Below are 6,706 nucleotides of genomic sequence, written 5' to 3' on the forward strand. Positions count from 1 at the left end.
GCCTGCCACCTACCTGCAATCTGCTGGGACCTCGCCTGCCACCTACCTGCCATCTGCTGGGACCTCATCTTCTTCCTACCTGCCATCTGCTGGGACCTCGTATACAACCTACCTGCTGTCTGCTGGGACCTCAGCTTCTGCTGAGACCTCATATACAACCTACCTGCCATCTGCTGGGACCTCAGCTGCCTCCTACCTGTCACCGCCTGGGACCTCAGCTGACTCCTACCTGTCACCGCCTGGGACCTCAGCTGACTCCTACCTGTCACCGCCTGGGACCTCAGCTGACTCCTACCTGTCACCGCCTGGGACCTCAGCTGCCACCTGCCAAACTCCTCCGTCATCTGTAACCTCATCCTGCAGTGATGCCACGCTGTATACGTCCAGCCCACACTCGGGTTCCCTCCCTTGGCCAACGGTATTTGTGATCCCCAAGTTCTCTTATGATGTGGACTATGTACTTCAACAGAAGAATGCAGAGTTCACAAACAACGGAACATACTTCAGCCCTGGCCCAAGGCTGAAGGGAATCATCCTTGAAGGTCTAGCACAGGAGATAATGAAGTACTCAAAATACCCAAAAGGCCACCAGTGGGATGACATAGCAGCAGCTTTGACAAAGGCCCATCCTTGTTTGGCACAGCTGGGAGCCAAGGAGGGATTTGGGGGATGGATAACTAAATTAAAAACAAAAATGCAAAACACTCGAACGAAGCATATGCGTCTCGGACATCCTGAGGTTGTTGTAAACTCGCTAAAGCACAAACGTGATGGCCAAGGGAAATCAGCTGCTAATATCAAGAAGCCAAGGAAGGCTGAAGTGAACTATATTCCTCTTCCACCTAAAGGTGAAACGGCAGAAACTATGGAGGAAGAGAGAAAAGCGTTGTTGATGGAGGTGAAGAAGCGTCATAACGAGGCAGTTGTAAGGGAGAAAATGGGGAAAACCTTTGCCCACAGGCGCCTTGAGATTGTCCACGAGAGGCCCTTCATAGGGGATTTCAAGGAAAAATGGCCTGCTCTGTTCCAGCAGTCTGAAGTAAGTCAGTCTGTATATGCAAAACAATCTGTATTTTCAGATAACCCTGTATGCTATTAATTATAATAGAAAAGGTAATAAATTGCTTGTGTTAATGTTTTTCAGATAAATGCAGGGGAGGCTACATTTCTTTCAAAAAAATGTTCATTTTTTTGCCCAATCATGGTGGCAATAGACAGGCCTTATGCACCTGAAAACAAAACACAACATTTCATTAAGAACAGCCATTCCAGTCAAGACATATAGGCTCCCGTTTTTTGGCTATTATTTTGGAAACACTATTCCTTGGTTGGTGTCACTATTCCTTGATTGGTGTCATTGGAAAGGCATTTGAATGCCGAATCCAGAAATGCCAGTTACAGGGCACAGCTAGCTTCTCAACTCGAGAAACGGCCGTCCGTTTGCCCACAAAAACAGCAGATCTACAATTGCATTTATTCTATTTTATTTGTATTTTTTGTTATGGTACAGTTCATGGTGCCATTGGAATGGCCTCGGTTATCTGAACACAGAACACCGAGTTATATGACCAATGGTCACACAGTTCTTGAGATATATAAACACATGTGTTGCCATCCGCGGGGACCTGAAGCATATATGCTGAAATGTTGCACCATATACGCTGCGCGTCAAGAAGTTTTATTAATAATTAGAAATGAATGTTTCCTGCATTTTTGGATGAGCGGGGACAATAGAACCTTTTTTGTGGGGGTAAGTGGGAAACATAGAACCTGGGGAACATAGGACCTTTTTGCTTAAGCGGGGAACATGGAACCTTTTTGTGGGGATAAATGGGGAACATAGAACCTGGGGAACATAGGTACGGTCCCGGCGGGAACCACATGCAGAAGAAGTGGCGTCTCTTCTGTTTTGGTTCCCCCCGTTTGTGTCCCCAATCCCTATTAAAATGCTCGAGTAGCCATAGTGTAGTCTTGCCAGACGTTACGAGTTGGACTAAAAGATGCATATACCAAACACATTTTTGCAATAGCAAAACTACGCCGCATCAAGGGGTTTATTTAGGTAGGCCCTAAAAGTATGTCTTTGAGCGCAGGGAATTGTTTTGGGTTAAAACTGCTTCCGGGTTGATAGTTCCGGCCAAAGTGTTGTCCGTCTAGGACGGGGGTCAGCAACCCGTGGCTCTAGAGACGCATGCGGCTCTTTAGCGCCACCCTAGTGGCTCCCTGGAGCTTTTTCAAAGATGTATGAAACTGGAAAAAAATGGGGGGAGAAAATGTATTTTTTGTTTTAACGATTTTTTTATCGTCACTGTCGGGCTGAAACCTTGTATCTCCAAGTTTCAAATTTGTATGTTTTTTTTTTTTTTTTTTTGCAAAGTAAAGCCCTGCTTCATCATACAAGACTGACGCACAAAAGTAGTGAAAACAGCAGATCTACAAGCACACAACGCCTCGCGGTGCAAGGCGTTGTGTGCTTGTAGATCGGCTGTTTTCACTAGTTTAGTTCATTTTTTAAATGATAATACAAAACGAAGTTTTGGACATACAAGGTTTCCACCCGTATATAAAAAACCTATGTTTCTATGTCAGCAATCTGGCCAGCCATTGTCAAAGAAAAGGTCCTTTTCACTTAACTGGAGCTCAGTTAGTCTGTTCTTGAGAGACTACCATGTCAGTGGTTCTCAAACCTTTTCATGTGAAGGACCCCCAAAATGATATTTATTTGGCCACGGACCCGTATCTCAAAATATTTAGTTCCAGGGACCACCCAGAAGCAAAATTTGAGTTACAAACGTTCGCTTTGAAAATACATATATTCAAAGATTTGCACACATTTTCATGACTTTTTCAAAAATAGCAGATCTACAAGCTCGCAGCGCGGCACTCGGTGCCGCGCTGTGAGCTTGTATATCTGCTATTTTTCACTGGTTAAAGCATTCAATAATTGTAGGCCTAAATGGGTTAAGATGTAATGTTACAGAACGTGAGAAGGAGACAGTGATGGGATGGAGGTATGACTGGGATTTGATCCTATGCTGACTAAGGGTGTGTTCACACCGTCTGCCGTTTATGAACAATAGGTGTTGCCTAGAGGGCTTTTTCTGTAACTAGAGGTCCCAGACGTCTGTATAGTTCGGGCCACTATGCCAGGGGTTGCCAAACGTTTTTGTCTCAGGGCACCCCATGAATATTTCTTTAATCCGAGGCACCCCGACATTATAATTTTCACTCCCGGCACCTTATATTTATAGCATATTGTCGTTGTCGGGTGGAAACCTTGTATGTCCAAAAACGTTCATTTTGTATTTATCATCTATAAAATGTGATAAACTAGTGAAAACAGCAGATCAGCTGTTTTCGTTTTTTATCGTTTTGTGTGACAGTCTTGTATGATGAAGCAGGGCTTTGCCTTACCAAAAGACGTACAGATTTGAAACTTGGAGATACAAGGTTTCTGCCCGACAGTGGCGATATTTTAGTGATTATGTTGCGAGGAAAACGTTGAGATAATAGCCATTTTGGTTAGAACTGACTGAAAATAACTTTGTACTTCAAGTTTAAAATGATACAAAATATTTTTTTGTATCACCCCAGGGTGCCCCGCCCCCGTCACCCACTTTGAAAACCCCAGCACTATGCAGCCCTCACACCTACGTTGCACCGCCGATCCGACCGCTGTCTGCTGGCCAGTCTCTTAAGCCGGTTTTTACTATAGGATAGCGACTTGGAAATAGCGGCTCCGCATTCAACGGTAATTTAGCCTCGCATCCTGTATCACCATGTCAAAATAGCCAGTGAAGAAAAACTGCTCATATAGGGCTTTTTTTCATTTCACCTTTATTTATTCAGGGATGACCAATTGAGAGCAAGCTCTCTTTTTCAACGATGCCTTCATTACAAACATAACAAATCAAGAGTGATATTGACTTGTTATTGTAGCATGGCACCATGCTAAGCTTCCCTGTATCGTTCCAATTGTAGCATGGCACCATGCTAATCTTCACTGTATTGTTCCAATTTTAGCACCACCCACGCCATAGTCTCAATAGAATATGGCCTCCCAAAAAGTACTGCCCCCTTCTCGAGGGGGCCCAATAGGAAATGAGCCCATCGTGACCTAGACTGAGGGCAGATTTCAAAAGAGTATCGTTCGGACACGCCCATTCAGAAAGTCACTGAAATGAAAGGCAAGGCAATCAGGCAATTTATACACCGTTAAACAGCTGAGCTGTCTGGGAAAGCCACCACAGCCAATCATATGTGAGTGAGTGAGCCAATCAGCGACATGGCACAGACCCATGTGAGTGAGTGAGCGAATCGGCGATGTGGCACAGACCCATGGCTCACACACTCACGGACATGAGCCGGACGTTTTCATATTAACCTGACGGTCGCAACAACGGAGGACCGAGGTATACATTAAGATTTAATGTAAAAAGGTGCTGCTTATTTATTATCATCTTTTAATATTTTTTAAGATGGATAGTGTGAACATACCCTAAGGCTGTGTGTGGTGAAGTCGAAGGTGACGAGAGAGTCTTAAAAGACACTTCCTCCCCTTCTTCTCCGTTTGAAGCCGTTTTGAAACCATGTTTTTTAGGTGATGTTCAAAAGACGGGAGCACTTGCAATATTTATTTGATATTTAATTGTTTATGCGTCCATTTATTTATACTGAATGTATATGTTTGTTTGTATTTTCTTTTCTTTTTCTCCATTCCATTTGATGGTCCAAAAAAATATTGCAGTCTTCAAAGTATTGCACCCTGCACTGTTTACCTGTTGAAACGCCTTCACAGTCACCACTGACATGCCCCTAAAAAAGGACCCTTGCATTCCCACGGAATAATTACCTAAAGTGCTCAATGCTCCATATAGACAATACTCTGGTTATACTGTATATTTGAACGAGCAAAGTACTTATTTGTAAGAGTGGCACTTCTGCACTATCTTATACGAAAGATGTAATCTATCTTTCTTACTGTCAAAGACACTGTGAGTCCCTTTTGCACTTGATTTATTTCCAATCATTATTATTCACTTTTTTGTTACGTTGTGAATGAAAACGCTCTGCGTTGTCGTTTCTTTACTTTATTGCTTTTTTAAAGAGGGTGATTTTGGCCTATTTAATCCATTACACCAGTGTTTCTCAAACGTTCAAATTTCAAGGTCTCTCCTTAACTGTGGCAGTGTACAAATGTAACCAAATGACGGGTTCATTTGGTTCCATTTGTACACTGCCAGAATTACAGACTTGTATAGGTCATGTTAGACTCCCACTTTGAGACACACTGCATTAAACTAGAAGAGTATTGACCATAGACACTATATTTAAGGTATTCTGACTCATGTGAATTTAAGTTAACTTATTTCAATTAAAACTCACTGTGCATCAATCCACGTCACTACCTTCTCTTTCCAACACCCTGTCCTTCTGCTTTCAGCTCTGTATGGGGCTTTTAAGCCGTGACATCATTTTGTAGGCAGAGGCAGAGAGAACTCTGCCCCCAGAGCATTTTCTGTCCCTCGCCATTTCAACAGATCCGAGACAAAAATAATGACTAAAGTATAATTCTAACACTTTCCTTTCAACAACAAAGAGAAGAAAAATGTGTAAATAGTAAAAATAGTAAAAAGATTCACGGAAACTGGGGGCAGAAATTCTCCTCTGCCTACAAAATGATGTCATACTTATTAACAGCCCCATTTAGGCTCCTCTTGGCCAGACGATCGATAAGTTTGATGTCGTTGTGCGGATAAATGCAGTGCCGGTGAAAGGCTACGAGAAAGACGTGGGTAATAAGACCACCATGCGCATCTTGTCCCAGAAAGCTGCCCCAAGAACCCGGAGGAGATAGAGAGCCAGTCGCTGTTTGTCCTCTTGGCCTTTAAAGAAAAGGACCTCCAGTGGTTCAAACACATGGTCTTCAAAGAGAAGCTACATGATACATTGACATTTTGGCAGCCAGTGGCACAAAACGTACCTAGAGAACCGGTGGACATGCGAATCCTCAACCCGTACTTCATCAGAGAGGTCGCTTTTAAGCTCATCGGCTTGCCCTACAACGATGGTCGGCCAGTTTGGAATAGGGATCATGGAAATATTCCCACCACGGGGGCAGTTGCCATAACACTGGCCCTCCACAACTGTGAGAACGTGTCTGTGGCTGGTTTTGGCTACAACATGAGTTACCCTCACGCTCCCTTGCATTACTACAACGATGGCTACACAATGTCAGAAGTGACAGAAAGGGGCAATCATAACATAGTGAAGGAAAAGCAGTTTCTGGCAAAAGTTTTGAATGCTGGAGCGATCCAGGACCTGACCAATGGCATCATTGACTAGGGGTTTTCAACAGATTTTGACCCAGGGAACCACCATCCTGATTAAGAGCAACCTGGGTACCACCTATACGGGTGGGTCCATCATAGACCCACCACCCAACACAATAGTGTCAGTTTTCCAAAGGATTTTATTACCAGTAAAGTGCAAGAAGCACAACATTTTTGTTGGATAGCCTACAGACACATTTGAATGCATCAACCATTCTTCACAAGTATTACCCCCCCCCCCCACCGGAGCAAGCAGGACAGGCCAATTATAGTCAGGTAAATATTTGAAAAGGTTCACTTCCAGCAGAAAGTGTGAAAATCTTTGTGCGCTAAATCGGACTAATGGGACGTCGTAACAATGAAACGTCGGACCA

At 43.6% G+C, this 6,706-nt stretch overlaps 1 pseudogene across 1 annotated transcript; it reads left to right on the top strand.

The window, feature by feature from the left end:
* Positions 1–865: 865 nt before the first annotated feature.
* On the top strand, positions 866–6,345 carry LOC308299835 (CMP-N-acetylneuraminate-beta-1,4-galactoside alpha-2,3-sialyltransferase-like; annotated as a pseudogene). The gene is made up of 2 exons: positions 866–1,039; positions 5,711–6,345. The product of its transcript is annotated as a CMP-N-acetylneuraminate-beta-1,4-galactoside alpha-2,3-sialyltransferase-like (transcript).
* Positions 6,346–6,706: the final 361 nt, after the last annotated feature.

Source organism: Nannobrachium achirus (assembly GCF_963921795.1).
Source record: "Nannobrachium achirus genome assembly, chromosome: 2".
NCBI classification, from domain to species: domain Eukaryota; kingdom Metazoa; phylum Chordata; class Actinopteri; order Myctophiformes; family Myctophidae; genus Nannobrachium; species Nannobrachium achirus.